General features: G+C 43.3%; 1 protein-coding gene across 1 annotated transcript in view; it reads right to left on the reverse strand.

Annotated features, from left to right (window-relative positions):
* LOC141108702 (moesin) overlaps positions 1–21,981 on the reverse strand; it is a 96,159-nt gene that overhangs the window by 39,183 nt on the left and 34,995 nt on the right. The gene's annotated exons all lie outside the window — the stretch shown is intronic.

A 21,981-nucleotide genomic window follows, 5' to 3' on the forward strand; every position in this document is an offset into this window, starting at 1 on the left:
GGTCCTGGGTTTTTTTTACAGCTTAAAAACGCTTATGCCACTTGCAGCTCAAAAACGCCTAGGTGGGCATGAAGCCATAGACTAACATAGACAGGCCTTTTTAAGCTGCAAAAAAAGCTCAAAAAAGCAGCTGTAAAAACGTCCATGTGCATGAGGACTAAATGTCTATGCACATTCCCTGGATGAATGGTTAAGCAATATTTTTTAAATAGACTTCCAAAGTGTATGTCTATGGGTAAAAAATGCAGTACACCTCTCAAATATGTGCACATTTTCTCATGTTTTGTCTTCAAAAATGTTGCCAGTGCTAAAACAAAAAAAAATAAAAACAAAAAAAACAACAATAAATAATAACCCATTGATCTGCCAGAAATCCAGCGAGTTCCTAACTTCCTGTAGTGACTTGACAACTCTGCCTCTGTTGCACTGAAATTCCAAGTAGCTCTGTCAGCATTACTTAGTTCTCCCCGCTGGACTACAGGAGCAGAGGAGGAAGAGTTGTGTAGTGCAGCAGAGAACTCAACAGGGTCAAAACCCCTGCTTGGAAATTTTTAGGACTACACTGACCTTTTTAAAAACATTTTGCAGACAGATATATACCAGTGTGTGTATGTATGAGATATAGATATTATATATATACACACAACTATATGAAAAGACACACAAAATATACACAATACATGTGTAATAAATATTTACATTTTATTTAGTTTTGTTTGTCTTGCCTTTACAATGTATGCATTGATAAAAAGCAATAATGGCTACCTGGATTAGGAACTAGAAAACAGTTTAGTGTATATATATATATATATATATCAGCAAAGTGGTGTAGTGGTTAGCATTTTCACCTAGCAGCAAAAAAGGGTAAAGGGTCGCTGGTTCGAATCCCGATCACAAAAACACAAAACCATCTGCCTGGAGTTTGCATGTTCTCCCTGTGTGGGTTTCCTCCGGGTACTCCGATTTCCTCCCACACTCTAAAGACATGCTGGTGGCTTAATCGGATTCTATCTAACGTGGCCCTAGTACATGTATGAGTGTGAGTTAAGGACCTTAGGTTGTAAGCTCCTTGAGTAGGGACTGATGTGAATGTAAAAATGTATATATTAAGCGCTGCATTAATTGATAGCGCTATACAAGTACCTGAAATAATAGTATTATTATTAATAAGGATAATAATATAACTAGCACATGCTCTAGGCCGCAACAGGTTTCCCATATGCATTAGAAAATTCGGCTTACGGAATACGCCGTCCTCCCCCACCTGCACGGTTCTGAGCCTGGTACAGCTATCAGTAAGTACATTCCTGAGACCTCTAACACAGTCACTCATATTTCTCTGGTATAGCAATGAAGTGGCGAGCAAACAAAAGTCAACCCTCCCAAGAATTTTAATTTCTCTCTCTCAACTAGAAGCTACAAAAGAACTGTATCCCAAACCTAGTTAACAAAGGCTGTGTAGCCCATAATATCCCATCAAAAGACGTAAATTACCGCAGCCCATTTTAAAGTATACCTACATGCAAAACGTTTATTTTTTAGATTTGGATAGAGTGGAGAGGGATTAGAACCCCTGTCAGTTTTTATTGCTGTCTGTGACCCCGGAGATTACCCCCCTCTCTATTTGCCCTGTTTACCATTATCCTTGAAAGTGAAAGTAAGAGTAAATCCCAAATTTTGGGCTGTCCCTTGAAAAGTAAAGGGGAAATCTTCCAACAGGGACACTATTCTAGTGCTGTAGGAGTCCCCAAGGAGTAGCCTTAATATTCAGGGATTTCCTCACATTTCCTGTTTGGCTATGGTACAGGAAGTGAAATCTCCGCAATGGGGCACAGATGGCGGGAAAAAAAATCTGACAGGGGTTATAAACCCTATAACGCTCTATCCAAAATGGAAAAAAAAAAAAGTTTTGCCTATAGTTCTACTTTAAAAAAAACCATAGGTATTTTTCAATGCACCAAGGAACCTTTGTAGTCTGATAACAAGTTAGTAAAAAGCAGAAAGAGGCAATGTCCAAAGGAACCCTATCAAGATGGCACCTGTGAAGATGAAACTGGTATTATGTTTTATTTTTAACGTTCGGCCTTCTTGTTTTTGCTTTATGGTACACATCAAGACCAACCAAAAAAAAAAAAAAAAAAAAAATATGATGAGGTGGGCTAAAAAGGAACCAAAAAGCTTCCCATATAAAAGTGGACCTTGCCGGAGTTGAGGTTTTCTTTTACTTACCTTGGCCCTGGCCTGCAACGCATTTGGTAGGCATGGCTGACGTCACCATATGTTCCTGCAAAGCTAAAAGCTCAAAATATCTAGCACCCAGCTATCCTAGAAGGCAGCTGAAGGGAATGGTGACGTCACTCATGCCTCCACAAGCATTGCAGACCAGGAAAAGAAAACATCAACTTCAGCCTTCAACACTTTCATGGACGTCACCATGGCTTCTGCCAGAGAAGGGAGTTCTGCCAGAGAAGGGAGTTTAAAATCCCATGAGAACGCACACATACAATGAGATGGAGTACATTATCTTGGGATTTTGAGCTCCCAGCTCTGCCTGAAGGCATGATGTGGTTTCTCGTGCCTCCCGGATGTCTTGGAAGCTGGAGCGAAGGTAAGTCTACATATACAAGTGGTTTTTAAACATGGGAATCTTCAGCTTGGCATGGAAAATCCACTTTAACCAAAGTAAAGCGCAGCAGAGATAACGTAACACAGACGGTATCTAATCTTGCTTTCCTCATCAAGCATTAAAAAACAAGGGTTTAGTCTTCAATTTCGGGTAGTGGGATGAGCATACACATCATCCTTTCAAGTCAAACTCACGGACCCAGATGTGATCAGAGACAGAAAAAAAAAAAAGTACAACAGAGTGCTGTAGATCCATAGACAGATACAAATATATTTTATCGGTTTATCGGGACCTAAGAGGCATTGCAAATAAAATGAATCTAACAAAAAAGGATATTGTCAAGGTTAGATGGATTTTAAGTTCTGAAACACATAGCCCTTCTCTCTCTTCACTAAGACCAAGGCCAAAATCCCTGTTGGTTGGCAACTTCTGCCATTCATTGTGTGGATACCCAAACATCATTTCTATCTACATGACCGAAATAATGTTGACGTCCTCAGTTTGATCAGGCTTAAGGGGTAAAGAATACAGTTAATTAATACTACAACGTACAAAGACATTTTAGACAACTGGGTGCTTCCAACAGTTTGGGGAAGGTCCTTTTCTGTTCCACCATAACTGTGACCCCGTGTACAAAGCCAGCTCCACAAAAGACATGGTTTGACCAGGGTGTGGAGGAACTCAAGCAGCCTGCACAGATCTCAACCCTACTGAACACCTTTGGGATGAACTAGAATGTTGAGGTCTTCTCATCTAACATCGGTACCAGACCCAACGGTCAGGTTTTGAAAATGTCCAACATCCCATTGTAATGTTTGGTCATTAAGTGTAAAATAAATCATAACTCACAAAATCAGTGGTCAAATTCTTGCTCTCAAAAATGAGGTCAATCTTCTTTGAAGGCAAATGAACCATCGAAAAAGCCAGCATGTCCTGAAGCAAAAAAGGTTTTCATGTCATACTAAAACTAGGGTTCCAAGGAACCCTATGGTTTCTCCAGATGTTTCAAGGGGTCCATCGGCAATGAGAAATTTTTGCTTCTCAGATAAGTAACCACTAACACGGATCTTTTTAGCGATCAATAAGAGGTGCAATTCTTCAAAACTGGCCATAAATGTAAGAGGGCACTACACCGACTAAATGTAGGAGGGCACTCGTGTCCATTAACTACCAATGTAAGGGGACACTGCAATGACTACCAATGCAAGGGGGCACAACAATGACCAACAAGTACCAATGTAAGGGGGCACTACAATGACCACCAATGTTCTCTAGCCCCCCCTTCCCTCCTTTCATGCTATACTAAATGTTTTGGTGATCACAACTTGTGTTCCATGGAACACTTTGGTTTCTTCAGAGGGCGCAAGAGGCTCCTCGGACAATGAGAATTTGTTGCTTCTCTGACACCAAGGATCTTTTTAGCCATCTGTAAGAAGCGTAATTCTTCAAACCTAACCATCAATGCAAGGGGGTACTATATTGACTACACATGTAAAAGGGGTACTACATTGACTAACAATGTAGGAGGTCTTGTTTAGGTTTCTGAACTCAGGCAACCGGAGGTTGCAAGGGGCTCCTCGGGCAATGAGAAATTTTGGCATCTCAGATGTCTCAGACATACGAAGAAAAATGCATTGACCATGTTGGATTTTAAGACGTTGACCCTCAGGAATCATCAGTAGCGCAGCTGAAAAAAAAGATGGTGTGGAAGAACGCAACTGACCTGCACAGAGCCCTGTCCTGCACCCTACAGAACACCCTTGAGATGAACTGGAACGCTGAGGTCTTCTCATCTAATATCAGTACCTGAGGCTGCAAGGTCCTCCTCAGGCAATGAGAAATTGTTGCTTTTCAGATAAGTAACCACTGACACCAAGAATCTTTTTAGCTATCGGCAAGAGGTCTAATTCTTCAAAGCTGACCATCATTGTAGGAGGGGGCACTACAATAACCATCAATGTAGGGGGGGGGGCACTACAATGACCATCAATGTAGGAGGGGGGGGCACTACAATGACCATCAATGTAGGAGGGGGGGGCACTACAATGACCATCAATGTAGGAGGGGGGGCACTACAGTGACCATCAATGTAGGAGGGGGAGGCACTACAGTGACCATCAATGTAGGAGGGGGAGGCACTACAGTGACCATCAATGTAGGAGGGGGAGGCACTACAGTGACCATCAATGTAGGAGGGGGAGGCACTACAGTGACCATCAATGTAGGAGGGGGAGGCACTACAGTGACCATCAATGTAGGAGGGGGAGGCACTACAATGACCATCAATGTAGGAGGGGGAGGCACTACAGTGACCATCAATGTAGGAGGGGGAGGCACTACAGTGACCATCAATGTAGGAGGGGGAGGCACTACAGTGACCATCAATGTAGGAGGGGGAGGCACTACAGTGACCATCAATGTAGGAGGGGGAGGCACTACAGTGACCATCAATGTAGGAGGGGGAGGCACTACAGTGACCATCAATGTAGGAGGGGGAGGCACTACAGTGACCATCAATGTAGGAGGGGGAGGCACTACAGTGACCATCAATGTAGGAGGGGGAGGCACTACAGTGACCATCAATGTAGGAGGGGGAGGCACTACAGTGACCATCAATGTAGGAGGGGGAGGCACTACAGTGACCATCAATGTAGGAGGGGGAGGCACTACAGTGACCATCAATGTAGGAGGGGGAGGCACTACAGTGACCATCAATGTAGGAGGGGGAGGCACTACAGTGACCATCAATGTAGGAGGGGGAGGCACTACAGTGACCATCAATGTAGGAGGGGGAGGCACTACAGTGACCATCAATGTAGGAGGGGGAGGCACTACAGTGACCATCAATGTAGGAGGGGGAGGCACTACAGTGACCATCAATGTAGGAGGGGGAGGCACTACAGTGACCATCAATGTAGGAGGGGGAGGCACTACAGTGACCATCAATGTAGGAGGGGGAGGCACTACAGTGACCATCAATGTAGGAGGGGGAGGCACTACAGTGACCATCAATGTAGGAGGGGGAGGCACTACAGTGACCATCAATGTAGGAGGGGGAGGCACTACAGTGACCATCAATGTAGGAGTGGGAGGCACTACAGTGACCATCAATGTAGGAGTGGGGGCACTACAGTGACCATCAATGTAAGAGTGGGGGCACTACGGTGATCATCAATGTAGGAGTGGGGGCACTACAGTGACCATCAATGTAGGAGTGGGGGCACTACAGTGACCATCAATGTGGGAGTGGGGGCACTACAGTGACCATCAATGTGGGAGGGGGGGGGGGGAACTACAGTGACCATCGATGTAGGAGGTGGGCACTACAATGGCCATCAATGTATGAGGAAACATTAATGACCATCAACTGTTTGATACTAAGTGTTATGATGATCTTTTTTGGTTTTCTCAACTAGGGTTCCAGGGAACCCTATGATTTCACCAGAGGTTGCAAGGGTCTCCTCGAGCAATGAGAAATTGTTGCTTCTAAGATGCCTCAGACATACGAACTAAAACGCATTGACCGTGTTGGATTATAAGACGTTGACCCCCAGGAACCATCAGTAGCTCAGCTGAAAAAAAAGATGGTGTGGAGGAACTCAACTGACCTGCACAGAGCCCTGTCCTGCACCCTACAGAACACCCTTGAGATGAACTGGAATGCCGAGGTCTTCTCATCCAACATCAGTACATGAGGCTGCAAGGTCCTCCTTGGGCAATGAAAAAATGTTTGCTTCTCAGATGTCTCAGACATACAAAGTAAAACGCATGGGTCATGTTGGATTTTAAAGACATTGACCCCCCCCCCCCCCCCAACCAACAGTAGCTCAGTTGTATAAAGGCAGACATTTTTCCGACACAAAGTTTCCAAATACAATAAAATGTCACAGCATCCATACAAACGTTTGGTTTTCTTGGGGAAACTGATTTTTTTTTTGGTATACAAGAAGATAAATGAGCAAAAACACACTTTAAACATTTTTTAGTGAATAGGCCAATTTAATAAAAACATCCTGCGGAGAATTCAATGCTGGTAGACCTCACATCATTAAGTCAACACAAAGCAGAACGGTCGATTTACCGAACACAATTCTCATCTTTGTTTGTTTTCTATTTTGTAATTATAAGAATACTTAAAAGAAAAGCAAAATAGGCCGCGTTACCGGAATGTTTTATTCTATTTAATTGAAGAGAAACGAAGATATTTATAAAGACGCAAAGTCCAATATAGATGAAGGATGCCATGACTTCTGCCAACAGTTAACGCAAAGCAAATTCCCATTAAAGAAAAACAATGAATTCCCAAAGCCCGGAGATAATGGGAACCACATTCTACTTATAGAAGTAATCAGGAACAAATTGCATGTGTTTAGTTATAAAGTAACCAAGCTAATTTAAAGAATATTCGACTTACAGACATTGGGGACGGTTGCAGGACGCACGCTCTCTGTGCTTTCTCTCTCTCGGTCACAGGCAAGTGTTGGATCACATGAAACGGCTTGCCATTTCTCAAAGGATTACCTGTTTGATTAAACCAAGCCTTCCTCACAGGCGAAGGTCCCTTCTATACCCCGCCAAGCAGTGCACACAAGTAGGCGGAAAAAAAAAAAAAAAAAAAAAAAGGACGAAACTTACATAGAAGTAGATATAAACCCTGACCGAATCACATGCATGTTATAACAACTTATTAATTATTTATTTTTTTTTTTTTTTTTACCACTTAACCACTTGAGCCCCGGACCATTATGCTGCCTAAGGACCAGAGGTCTTTTTCCAATTTGGCACTGCGTCGCTTTAACTGCTAATTGCGCGGTTATGCAATGCTGTACCCAAACGAAATTTGCGTCCTTTTCTTCCCACAAATAGAGCTTTCTTTTGATGGTATTTGATCACTTCTGCAGTTTTTATTTTTTGCGCTATAAACGGAAAAAGACCGAAAATTTTGAAAAAAAATGATATTTTCTACTTTTTGTTATAAAAAAAATCCAATAAACTCAATTTTAGTCATACATTTAGGCCAAAATGTATTCGGCCACATGTCTTTGGTAAAAAAAATGTCAATAAGCGTATATTTATTGGTTTGCGCAAAAGTTATAGCGTCTACAAACTAGGGTACATTTTCTGGAATTTACACAGCTTTTAGTTTATGACTGCCTATGTCATTTCTTGAGGTGCTAAAATGGCAGGGCAGTACAAAACCCCCCCAAATGACCCCATTTTGGAAAGTAGACACCCCAAGGAAATTGCTGATAGGCATGTTGAACCCATTGAATATTTATTTTTTTTGTCCCAAGTGATTGAATAATGACAAAAAAAAAAAAAAAAAAAAATATTTACAAAAAGTTGTCACTAAATGATATATTGCTCACACAGGCCATGGGCCTATGTGGAATTGCACCCCAAAATATATTCAGCTACTTCTCCTGAGTACGGGGATACCACATGTGTGGGACTTTTTGGGAGCCTAGCCGCGTATGGGACCCCGAAAACCAATCACCGCCTTCAGGATTTCTAAGGGTGTAACTTTTTGATTTCACTCTTCACTGCCTATCACAGTTTCGGAGGCCATGGAATGCCCAGGTGGCACAACCCCCCCCCAAATGACCCCATTTTGGAAAGTAGACACCCCAAGCTATTTGCTGAGAGGCATATTGAGTCCATGGAATATTTTATATTTTGACACAAGTTGCGGGAAAGTGACACTTTTTTTTTTTTTTTTGCACAAAGTTGTCACTAAATGATATATTGCTCACACAGGCCATGGGCCTATGTGGAATTGCACCCCAAAATACATTTAGCTGCTTCTCCTGAGTATGGGGATACCACATGTGTGGGACTTTTTGGGAGCCTAGCCGCGTACGGGGCCCCGAAAACCAATCACCGCCTTCAGCGTTTTTAAGGGCGTGAATTTTTGATTTTACTCTTCACTGCCTAACACCGTTTCGGAGGCCATGGAATGCCCAGGTGGCACAAACCCCCCCCAAATGACCCCATTTTGGAAAGTAGACACCCCAAGCTATTTGCTGAGAGGCATGGTGAGTATTTTGCAGCTCTCATTTGTTTTTGAAAATGAAGAAAGACAAGAAAAAACTTTTTTTTTTTTTCTTTTTTCAAATTTCAAAACTTTGTGACAAAAAGTGAGGTCTGCAAAATACTCACTATACCTCTCAGCAAATAGCTTGGGGTGTCTACTTTCCAAAATGGGGTCATTTGGGGGGGTTTTGTGCCACCTGGGCATTCCATGGCCTCCGAAACTGTGATAGGCAGTGAAGAGTGAAATCAAAAATTCACGCCCCTTAGAAAGCCTGAAGGCGGTGCTTGGTTTTCGGGGTCCCGTACGCGGCTAGGCTCCCAAAAAGTCTCACACATGTGGTATCCCCGTACTCAGGAGAAGCAGCAGAATGTATTTTGGGGTGTAATTTCACATATTCCCATGGCATGTTTGAGCAATATATCATTTAGTGACAACTTTGTGCAAAAAAAAAAAAAAAAAAAAAAAAATTTGTCTCTTTCCCGCAACTTGTGTCGCAATATAAAATATTCCATGGACTCGACATGCCTCTCAGCAAATAGCTTGGGGTGTCTACTTTCCAAAATGGGGTCATTTGGGGGGGTTTTGAACTGTCCTGGCATTTTATGCACAACATTTAGAAGCTTATGTCACACATCACCCACTCTTCTAACCACTTGAAGACAAAGCCCTTTCTGACACTTATTTTTTACATGAAAAAGTTTTTTTTTTTTTGCAAGAAAATTACTTTGAACCCCCAAACATTATATATTTTTTTAAAGCAAATGCCCTACAGATTAAAATGGTGGGTGTTTCATTTTTTTTTTTCACACAGTATTTGCGCAGCGATTTTTCAAACGCATTTTTTGGGGAAAAAACACACTTTTTTAAATTTTAATGCACTAAAACACACTATATTGCCCAAATGTTTGATGAAATAAAAAAGATGATCTTAGACCGAGTACATGGATACCAAACATGACATGCTTTACAATTGCGCACAAACGTGCAGTGGCAACAAAATAAATACATTTTTAAAAGCCTTTAAAAGCCTTTACAGGTTACCACTTTAGATCTACAGAGGAGGTCTACTGCAAAAATTACTGCCCTCGATCTGACCTTCGCGGCGATACCTCACATGCATGGTGCAATTGCTGTTTACGTTTGACGACAGACCGCCGCTTGCGTTCGCCTTAGCGCAAGAGCAGGGGGCGACAGGGGTGCTTTTTTTTTTTTTTTTTTTTTTCTTTATTATTTTTTTGCTTTTTTATCTTATTTTTAAACTGTTCCTTTCATTTTTTTTTTTTTAAATCATTTTTATTGTTATCTCGGGGAATGTAAATATCCCCTATGATAGCAATAGGTAGTGACAGGTACTCTTTTTTGAAAAAATTGGGGTCTATTAGACCCTAGATCTCTCCTCTGCCCTCAAAGCATCTGACCACACCAAGATCGGTGTGATAAAATGCTTCCCCAATTTCCCAATGGCGCTATTTACATCCGGCGAAATCTAAGTCATAAAATGCTCGTAGCTTCCGGTTTCTTAGGCCATAGAGATGTTTGGAGCCACTCTTGTCTCTGATCAGCTCTATGGTCAGCTGGCTGAATCACCGGCTGCATTCTCAGGTTCCGTGTTGAGACAGGAGAGCCAGAGAAAAACACGGAAGACGGTGGGGGGGGGGGGGCATTCCCTCCCACGGCTTGTAAAGGCAGTCTAGAGGCTAATTAGCCGCTAGGATTGCTTTTACATGAAAGCCGACCGCTGGCTGAAAAGAATGATACCAAGATGATACCTAAACCTGCAGGCATCATTCTGGTATAACCACTCAAAGTTGTGAATGGCGTACCTGAAGACAAAAAAATGGTTAACAATAAAGCACAGTAAACAATAAAGTATAAATAATTACATACCTGAAAAACAAACATGATAAAACATAATAACAATAACAATAACAATAACAACACTGCAGAATAGAATACAGTAAAAAAAGAGCAGAACAATAGAGAGAGAGAATAGAGAGAGAGAACAATAAAACGACAACTATTTTTTTTTATTTTATATATATTTTTTTTTTTTTTACACTTTTTTTGTAACTAACTTTTATAACTGTAACCGGTTCCAGGTTCGGGTCTCTCAAAATGCGATGGCATCTTGGGAGACCCTGTGAAAGTGTGCCTAGTCTGTGCAATGCTGTACCCTACGCTAATACTCAACTAGTGTATGGTAGCGTTCAAAACATTCACCAATGCAAAGACCAGGATTGTCAGGACAGAAGGGACAATAATAGCGGGTGTCACGCCTATATCCGCGTTTGCTGCAGACACAACATCTTTTTGGGGGGGGTTCGTTGGGTAGGGGTACTCGGGAGCACATAAAAATGCCTCTCATGCAGCCGACTGCATTTCGTTGGGGGATGTGAATGGGGGAAGTACGGGCGCTGCAGAAGTGGTGGGTTCCCAATTAGGATTGGCGAATGCAGCAGGAAGGGCACTATGGGCACGACGGGCCTGTGTTTGTCTTTTTGGTGGCAGCGGGACACTACTTGTGCTTGTCACCTCACCAGCTTGAACTGCACTTATGGGACTCGCCACGTCACCAAGTGTTACTGCAGTGCTGGTTTGACTACGACCGGGGTGTACTAGGCCGCTGGTGCTTGCCAGTTCAATAAAAAGCTTCCAAAAAAACTGTTAGCGATCGCAGGGATCAGGCCTGACTCTGCGAACGCTGCAGTAATGCGTTTAGTGTTTTGTAAGTGACAGTGATCGATCGATACTGCACTTGGGTGGGCTGGACTGGGCCGGGCGGAGGGGCAAAACGCAGGTGCTAGCAGGTATCTGGGTTGATCCCGCTAACACTGCGTTTTTGGGAACCCTAAACTGCTGGGGACGCTAGTATAGATCTGATCTGATCGGATCAGATATTGATCCGTTCAGATACTATACCACTAAAGGAGGCGTATGCTGCGTGCGTGGGTGTTAGCGGTACTGGCGCTAACCTGACGCTGCCTGGGGCCGGTGCTTGCTAGTTCACCAAAATGCTACCAAAAAAACTGTTAGCGATCGCAGGGATCAGGCCTGACTCTGCGAACGCTGCAGTTATGCGTTTAGTGCCTTGTAAGTGTCAGTGATCGATCGATACTGCACTTGGGTGGGCTGGGCTGGGCCGGGCGGAGGGGCACAACGCAGGTGCTAGCAGGTATCTGGGCTGATCCCGCTAACACTGCGTTTTTGGGAACCCTAAACTGCTGGGGACGCTAGTATAGATCTGATCGGATCAGATATTGATCCGATCAGATACTATACCACTAAGGGAGGTGTACGGTGCGTGCGTGGGTGTTAGCGCTACTGGCGCTAACCTGACGCTGCCTGGTGCTTGCTTGCCAGTTCACCAAAATGCTACCAAAAAAACTGTTAGCGATCGCAGGGATCAGGCCTGACTCTGCGAACGCTGCAGTTATGCGTTTAGTGTTTTGTAAGTGACAGTGATCGATCGATACTGCACTTGGGTGGACTGGGCGGAGGGGCAAAACGCAGGTGCTAGCGGGTATCTGGGCTGATCCCGCTAACACTGTGTTTTTGGGAACCCTAAACTGCTGGGGACGCTAGTATAGATCTGATCAGATCAGATATTGATCCGATCAGATACTATACCACTAAGGGAGGCGCATGCTGCGTGCGTGGGTGTTAGCGGTACTGGCGCTAATCTGACGCTGCCTGGGGCGACGCATATCACCGCCGGGCGATCAGGGGGCTAAACCTTTATTAGGTAATAAACGGCGGGTGCCCTGACACTATAAAAAATAAACGAACTAACCTGTGTCACCCGTAACGGTTATACGGTGATCAGTGGTGAAAGGGTTAACTAGGGGGCAATCAAGGGGTTAAAACATTTATTAGGTAGTATATGGGGGTCCCTGTCACTATAAAACGCTGACGGCGAACCTAAATATTTACCTCACTAACTAGCGTCACCAGCGACACTAATACAGCGATCAGAAAAATGATCGCTTAGCAACACTGGTGACAGGGGGTGATCAAGGGGTTAAAACTTTATTAGGGGGGGTTAGGGGGGTACCCTAGACCTAAAGGGGGGTAATATTCACTGTCCCAACACTGTAACTGTCACAAACTGACACTATGCAGTAATCAGAAAAAAAAAAAAAAAAAAAAAAAAAAAACCTGCTGGTGTCAGTTTGTGACAGGGGGGGGGGGGGTGATTGGGGGGGGATCGGGGGGGGGATCGGGGTGTTTTGTATGCCTGGCATGTTCTACTGTGTGTGTGTGTGTTGTGCACTCACATTGATGTCTTCTCCCCTCGGCGCTGGAACGGAAAATACCGAGCCGAGGGGAGATGACATCATTTCCTTTGCTGCTGTTTAGCATACAGCAGCAAAGGAGTGTTCCCATTGGCCGGCGGCGATCGCGAGGGGGGGGCCACGAACGGATGGCCTCCCCCTCATCTCGGATCGCCGGGGAACAGAACGGGACCGCTTCGGGCACCGGGGGGGGGTCCGATCGGACCCCCCACCCGCGAGAGGCAAATCACGTACATGTACGTGATTTTGCCTGCCCGTGCCGCCTTGCCGACGTAAATCGGCGTTAGGCGGTCCTTAAGTGGTTAAAGCGGAGTTCCACCCAAAAATGGGACTTCCGCTTTAAGGCAGGTGACCCCCTGACATGCCACATTTGGCACGTAATTTTTTTGGGGGGCGGTACCCTCTTTTCAGAGGGTCCCAGCTCTCACTTGCTCCCGACGCACGGGAAGTGAGATCACTTCTCCCCCCTCCCTCTTCCCAATCATCTGGGACACGTCACAGGTCCCAGATGATTGCCTGGCCAGTCACGGCGAGCGGCGTGGCTCACGCATGCGCAGTGGGTGCCCGGCTGTGCAGCCACAGCCGGGCGCCCACACTTACAAAGCCGGCGCCGCAGAGAAGAGGGGGAGACGAGCGGGGCTTCGCTCCCCCCGCATCACTGGACCCTGGGACAGGTAAGTGTCCGATTATTAAAAGTCAGCAGCTGCAGTATTTGTAGCTGAAGACTTCACTTTTTTTTTTTTTTTTTTTAGCAGAACTCCGCTTTAAGAACCCAGCCTTTTTCTGACATTTGTTGTTTACATGTAAAAATCTGTATTACTTCAAACTAGGGATCGACCAATATCGTTTTTTCAGTGTCCGATACGATACAGATATTTCGGACACCTCTCCTGCCGATAGCAGATGTTTTTGCTGATAAATTGTACATTTTAAATTTTTTTAAATTTTTTTACACTGTCCTTTTACATTTTTTTTGACCACGGTTATTGCTGTCACAAGGAATGTAAACCTCCCTTGTGACACTAATAGGCAGTGACAGGTACTCTTTATGGAGAGATGCCAATAATCCGGGAAGTGATGTCATGTCATCGCTTGCGGATTACTAGATCCGAGACCCGAACGAAGCATCGGCTTTGGCCAGCCAGCGGACGCTCTGGCTGGTTGTTCACCTCTCCTGCCACTTCTAAAAGTGATTGCATATTTTATTAGAAAAAAATTATATATATATATATATATATATATATATATATATATATATATATATATATATATATATATATATATATATATATATATATATATAAAATTTTTTTTTTTTTTAACATTCTGGAGAAACTTATAGTTGGAGTTCATCCAAACAAGATAGTTTTTTAATGGCAAGGGCATAAAACACGTGTTGCCTTGCGCTAAGCATACATTCGTTTAGGTACATGCAATCAAACCCAAGGGTAGGTCTATCACAGGAAACGAGCAACATCCTCCCAAAATAGCATTCACCATCTCAGTACATATCCGAAGAGGAAGGGGTGGGAGGTATGCTTTAGTTAGTGACAACCAAACTGTGAGCCTATTATCTGTCAAAATGTAAGATAAGCCAAAGCCACTGAATGACACTACAGTCACGGGTGCATGTGTAATAGCAGCAGTAAGAAGATACTAAAAATATCTGAAACAACGGGTGAGCTACACCATGTGGCCAAAGTACATGGACACCTGACCATCACAACATGAACACCCAGTAAAGGGTTACAGTAGACCTGAGCTCAAAAATGAAGGTTTGCTATATTAATGGGGACATCTAGAAATTGGCGGCTGGGGGAGACAACTTCATAACAAAGCCCATGGTATTGGAATGAAATGGCCAACATGCTCATATAGGTGTGATGGTCAGGTGTCCACAAATTGTTGGCCAGCGTGTTGTCTAGGGCAGGAGTAGGCAACCTCATCACTTCATCACGCTTCTGCCTTGGGGAATCATGCCCGACTTGTAAGTCATTTGGCCAGCTTGCTTGAGGGCCATTCACATTATACAGTGTATCCGTAAAGTATATACAGCGCTTCAATTTTCCACATTTTGTTATGTTACAGCTTTATTCCAAAATAGATTAAACTCATTATTTTCCTCAAAATTCTACAAACAAAACCCAATAATTACAACGTGAAAGAAGTTTGTTTGAAATCTTTGCAAATTTATTAAAAATAAAACGAAAAAAATCCCATGTACATAAGTATCACAGCCTTTGCTCTAGGGCTGAAACAACTAATCGATTAATCGACAACTAATCGATTATGAAATTAATCGATTACTATTTTCATAATCGATTAATCGGCCAGTAACATAATGGGGTTAAAAAAAAAAAAAAAAACATTATGTTAATAAACGTCTTAGACCTGGTTCACATCTATGTGTTTTTTGGTGCTTTTTGCAGAAACGCACTTTAGTTCATTTACATGGTTTCCTATGGGACACGTTCACATCTATGCCTTTTTTAGTCGCTGCGTATTTGGAAAGGGTCAGGGACATTTTTGTTTTTTTTTAACGCAAAACGGTGCTTTTTTGGTTCAATATACTTCAATGGAGAAGCTGCAGAAAAGCATGTAATGCGTTTTTGCAGCAATTTGTGTTTTTTAATCTGCCCAAAAACAAATTCTCCAAAAAAAAATGCAACAACGCAAATCGCAGCAAAATCAGGTGTGCAAAAATCAAAACGCACAGCAAAAAGCACTGCAGAAACGGATCAAAAGCAAAATGCATAGGTGTGTACTGAGCCTTATGCTGGCCACACCGATCAATTTTCAGATGAGAATATTCAGACGAAAAATCTTTGTACATTCGCTGAATGAAAGAATGTTGTTTGAAATTTTCACTTGTTTATAACATTCTGTTTTTAAAAAGAATGTAATTTCTGAACGAAAACCACATACACTGTCACAACCACAAAATTCCTTTCACCAAGAAGTTTTCTATTATTTATCGATTTGACCCCACTAACGATTATAAAATCAAACGAACATTCTTAAAATGACATTTTGTTTTTGAAGGAAGACATTGTTTTTTAAATAAAAAAAAAATTGATCTCTGAGTATGATGATATTTACCAGATTCACCCTTTAATAGTATATATCCTCTAATAGTATATACAGTATATCTCCTCTGTCTTATTCTCAGAGTGGATTAGAGCTTTTGCTCCCTAACCATAAAGTTGTTAATTTATATTTAACACTGCATTGAGATATTTAGGAATAAATTTCCTTTTTTTTTTTAAACTTTACATAATAAACTAAATTATACACCACACTTTTTTTAAAGGTTATTAACCGAATAATCGATTAATCGAAACAATAATCGGCCAACTAATCGATTATGAAAATAATCGTTAGTTGCAGCCCTACTTTGCTCAATACTTTGTTCAAGCACTCTTGGCACCAATTACAGCCTCAAGTCTTTTTGAGTATAATTCTACAAGCTTGGCACACCTATTTTTGAGCAATTTTCCCATTCTTCTTTGCAGGACCTCTCAAGCTCCATCAGGTTGGATGGGGAGCACCATGTACAGCCATTTTCAGATCTCTGCAGAGAAGTTAAATCCGGTTCAAGTCTGGGCTCTGGCTGGGCCACTTAAGGACATTCACAGAGTTGTCCTGTCCCATAGCCACTTCTTTGTTATGCTGGCTGAGTGCTTAGGGTCATTGTCCTGTTGGAATATGAACCTTCACCCCAGTCTGAGGTCCAGAGCGCTCTCGAGCAGGTTTTCATCAAGGATTTCTCTAAATTGCTGCATTCATCTTTCCCTTGATCTTAACTAGTCTCCCAGTTCCTGCCTCTGAAAAACATCCCCACGCCATGCTTCACTGTAGGGATGGTATTGGCCAGGAGATGAGCATTGCCTGTTTTCCTCCAGACATGACGCTTGCCATTCAGACCAAAGAGTTCTATCTTTGCATCATCAGACCAGAGAATTTTGTTTCTCATGCTCTGAGATTCCTTCAGGTGCCTTTTGGAAAACCCCAGGGCTGTTATGTGCCTTTTTTTGTACCACAGCTGGAGCTCTGTCAAAATGATCACCAGGTTCTTGGTCACCTCCCTGACTAAGGCCCTTTTTCCCTGATCGCTCAGTTTGTCCTGGCCACCTGCTCTAGGAAGAGTCCTGGTGGTTCCAAACTTCTTCCATTTACGGATGATGGAGGCCACTGTGCTCATTGGGACCTTCAAAGTTGCAGACATTTTTCTGTACCCTTCCCCAGATCTGTGCCTTGATACAATCCTGTCTCTGAGGTCTTATGTACATGGGATTTTGTTTGGTTTTTATTTTTAATAAATTTGCAAAAATTTCAAACAAACTTCTTTCATGTTGTCATTATTGGATATAGTTTGTAGAATAATAAAGGAAAATAATAAATTTAATCTATTTTGGAATAAGGCTGTAACATAAAATGTGGAAAAAGTAATTACTTTCCGGATGCACTGTACTTTGCATCAACACACATATCCTTGTGCATAAAAGTAGCCCAGTATTTTGAATGGGCTGGTAGGTAGCAAATCTAACAAAAATGATCCGCCTTTTTTCCCCAAAACAGTGTACCACAGCAAACTGTTCAGCAAACCAAAAGCAACAGGATTGCCAAGAGGTGCAGAGAAAATACCCATTTCCATGCACCACTCCCCTAAATACATAGAATATCACTCACAATTGATGGAGCGACACCGAACTCATGAGGCCAACGAGAAAGCAATATGTGGAAACAGGAATTACTCTGCCCTGTATCTCGATTTTGTGATGAGGATTTCCCAAGAGCATCGCCCATCATCTCCCTCCCCTAAGCGAGGGATAAGGAAGAGGGCAAATAAAAAAAAAAAAAAAAAATTGGGAAGAATTTGTGAATATTAGAGAAAGTCAATGAATGATGAAAGGTCCGCTTTAAGTTAATAATCTCTCTTACGGAAAAGATTTCCCCTCCTTTAATAACTGAAAAGACTCAGAAAGGTGAAACATTCCAAATTATTTTTGGCTGCATAGAAAGGGATCTACCTAGGTGTGACCATGTTTATATCACTTGACTTCCCACTGTATGTCCCCGAAAGATAACAATGATATTCTTCCAAATGACTGGTCAAAGGTGAAGTAGGAAAGCAGAGCTTGCACGGCAAGTCATAGCACAACACATGACAGCAGAGCACGCACTAAAGTAAAAAAAAAAAAAAAAAAAAAATGAAATTGCAAAAATTACCATTTAAGCAAAACTGTGACAAACATTGGACGTTAAACTCATCATACAAGAGAGAGAAAGCAGATGTAATGGTTAAAACAGTATACAAAAACCAATCAATAGTTGCGGTGGATGTAGGAGGCTGGCGTTCCCGATAAAGGTCAAGCTTGGCTCAGTCTTCCCACAAAGACTCCTTAGTGGTCTTTTACTCTTATAGAAAGGCTCGCTTATACTAAATGGCCAAATGTTTGTGGACACCTAGCTAAGCTTGTTGGACAACCCAACCAGGTTACAAAACCATGGGAATTATTTGGAGTTCCCGCTTTGAGGTTACAACTGCACCCACTCTTCTGGGAAGATGTTTCACAAGATTTTGGAGTGTGTCTGTAGGAATTTGTGCTCATTTGTAAGGTCAGGTACTGATGTTGGGTGAGAAGACCTGGCTCACACTTGGTATTTCCATTCGCAAAGGTGTTCAGTAGGAGTGAGATCAGGGCTCTGTGCAGGCCACTTGAGTTCCTCCACACCAAACTGGTCAAACAATGAATTTATGATCAGGTCAGGTACTGGCATTGGTTGAGAAGACCTGGATTAGAGCTCCAATTCTTCCCAAAGGTGTTCAGTAGGACTGAGATCAGATACCCAGGTTAAATGAGAAGACCTGATCCCAAAGGTGTTCAATAGGGTTGAGGTCAGGGCTGTGCAGGACACTAGAGTTCCTCAACACCAACCTGGTCAAACCATGTCTGTATGGAACTATGGAATGTCTTTGTATGCTGTAGTATTAACAGTGCGTTTCACTGGAAACACCTGAACTCAGTTATTTGGAGGGAAGTCTAAATTCTTTTGACAGTACAGTCTACTAAAATGAAGCCTCAAGAGGTGAGGTGTGGAAGGGACAAGCTTCACATAGAATATTAGCTGTCTATCTCTCTGTTTTCTAAGGCAGCAGTTCCCAACCCTGGGAAGCTACAGGTAATTTAGGAGGGAGGCAAAAAAAATTTAATGGCACTGCACATTGGCATACATTTCCATGGTATGGGCAGCTTGCTGCACAGTGTCATCCGTTGCTGTGGTGCTGGTGCCCAGCCCACCATAAAAACGCATGGCTCGGATCCAGGGTTTTTTTGGCCTCCAGATGTAAAGCTCCTTAGCTCTTGGCAAAGCACCATGGCCGCTCTGTGGGTAAATTAAGAGTTGGGTGCCGTTTTAAAACGGTGCTCGGGAAGTCAGATAAGATTCAGGTCTTAGGGAACGCTCGCTAAAACTGGCTTTTTTTGCAGTCAATGGGAAAAATTTCCTGGTGGAAAAAATGTCCCTTACATTGGTGGCCTTTATTACAGTAGTGGTTTACAGATACCTAAAAAGAATCATTGGAATCATCCAGGTGGCTCTGCCAAGTGGTGTTCACTTTGGATCCATGCAGGCATCAAATAGAAGGTCAACCAGCCACAGCTCAAGAAACCTCTAGTAACCTCTGGGAGGGATCCCAGAGTTCCATGGGACCCTGGTTGAGTGTGCCTGGGTTAAAGCATATTTAAATGGATACATTTGGAGGAGCATATGAGTTCTCTGACACCTGTTAATAGTTTAGATGAATTAGCTACACTGCATGGTAAATATTTAATGAAAGTTAGCGAACTGAGTAGTTCACAGATCATGAACCAGTTGTGATCTCGCTGTGTTTGTCTACTTGGGCAGGCAATCGTAACCACACGGCAGAGGCCACAAAAAAAAAAAAAAAAAAGGGGAAAGAATAGGGGTAGAGATGTTCAAAAAAATGTTTTTTTTTTTCTACACCTTTTTGTGCTTTAACTTTCATAGTAGAATTTTCATTGATCACTCTAACAAAATGTGACAATTGTTTTTCCCAAGCAAACAAATGGCATCTATATGTATTAGGCCTGTTAGGTTGAAAAGTCCTCAATTTAGGACCAATGTTAGCACAAAGCAAGTAAAGCATAGTTTAAAGGATTATACTTTAATACATCATTAGAATTAAAGTGTATACCTGGGCATCACCCATATTTAACCCCAAAACTCCATGTTCTCCTATATCATGGCCAACATTTTTTTCTTTTATCTTGTTCTTCTAGTGAAAAACTACGGGAGGTTAGGAGCTCTCTGGGTTCCAGTTCACTACTTGCCCCAAACATCCAATAAGGAACAAAAACTTATCCCTTAAGAGGAAGTATCCCCGACCCCCTCCCTCCTTGGGACCACATGTCCCATGATGCAGCACCATCATGCATATGTGCCTGATGCAACCTGCTCTGGCTGCCCGTGCTTGAACAGGGGCTCCAAAGGACTCCACAAAGGAACCAAGCCACCTGCAAACAGTAAAGGGAGGACAAGCATCTATGGCAGTGGCGGTCAACTTTTATTTTTTTTTCATCAAAGGGACGCACCTAAGATTCAGTGAATATATATTAGAAAACACACAACAGGATACAGTCAGTTGCTGGGGACACGCCATAGGAGTCGCTAGAGACTGGGGACACGCCATAGGAGGCGCTAGAGACTGGGGACACGCCATAGGAGGCGCTGGAGACTGGGGACACGCCATAGGAGGCGCTGGAGACTGGGGACACGCCATAGGAGTCGCTGGAGACTGGGGACACGCCATAGGAGTCGCTGGAGACTGGGGACACGCCATAGGAGTCGCTGGAGACTGGGGACACGCCATAGGAGTCGCTGGAGACTGGGGACACGCCATAGGAGTCGCTGGAGACTGGGGACACGCCATAGGAGTCGCTGGAGACTGGGGACACGCCATAGGAGTCGCTGGAGACTGGGGACACGCCATAGGAGTCGCTGGAGACTGGGGACACGCCATAGGAGTCGCTGGAGACTGGGGACACGCCATAGGAGTCGCTGGAGACTGGGGACACGCCATAGGAGTCGCTGGAGACTGGGGACACGCCATAGGAGTCGCTGGAGACTGGGGACACGCCATAGGAGTCGCTGGAGACTGGGGACACGCCATAGGAGTCGCTGGAGACTGGGGACACGCATCAAGAGACAGACTGGAGACCTATTACAGGAGACTGCTAGAAATCACCACTATAGCAGGGCAATAAGAAAAAACAGATTAGCGTCTAAAAAGGGCCCCGAGGGATGCACAAAAGGTGGAAAAAGGCCGCTAACTGGGCTGTTACTCTTTCTAGAAATGGAAGAACGCACAAATGCAAATTTCATGAATAGCCTTTAATTAGCTGCATCTAGTGAATCGGGGGGGCTGCACAGCTAACAGGATTACTGATCGTCAAGGCGAAGCGATGACTGTGCACGTAAATAATCAAGTGTTTTCCACCGAGTGTACAAAACGCACTCACCCAAAACACTCATCAGTCAGTGCGGCACTATTAACCAGTTTATAAACTAGTTCACCGTCAAGTCAACCCTTACCCTTTGGCCGGGCCATGAATATAGAACTCCCAGTGGAGTGTGGCCTCTCGCTGTACATCGGGATAAAAACCTGCACCCAAAGCAGAAAGCCACTTCCAGCCGAGTAAACAAAAGTCTCATTAGGCCGAGGCAAAGAGAGTATGTGTATGCTTTAACAGAAAGGCGTGGGGTGGGGGAGTTGGGGGGGGGGGGGGGGGTGGGGGTTACTAGATTCCAGTTTTGGCAGAAATACAATGAATCCCTTCAAAAAAGAGGCAGCAACAGCGAAAGCAGTATAATAAGCCGCCCTCCTGAAACATATAGTTAAGTTGCTATGCCTTCCCGAAAATGTTAAGACATGGCTTATATACAATCCTTTTATCTTTAAATGGTATATTTGGCCAGAAGGAAGGCGATCTTTTTAATCCGATGAA

Source organism: Aquarana catesbeiana, linkage group LG09, assembly GCF_042186555.1.
Source record: "Aquarana catesbeiana isolate 2022-GZ linkage group LG09, ASM4218655v1, whole genome shotgun sequence".
Classification (NCBI taxonomy): domain Eukaryota; kingdom Metazoa; phylum Chordata; class Amphibia; order Anura; family Ranidae; genus Aquarana; species Aquarana catesbeiana.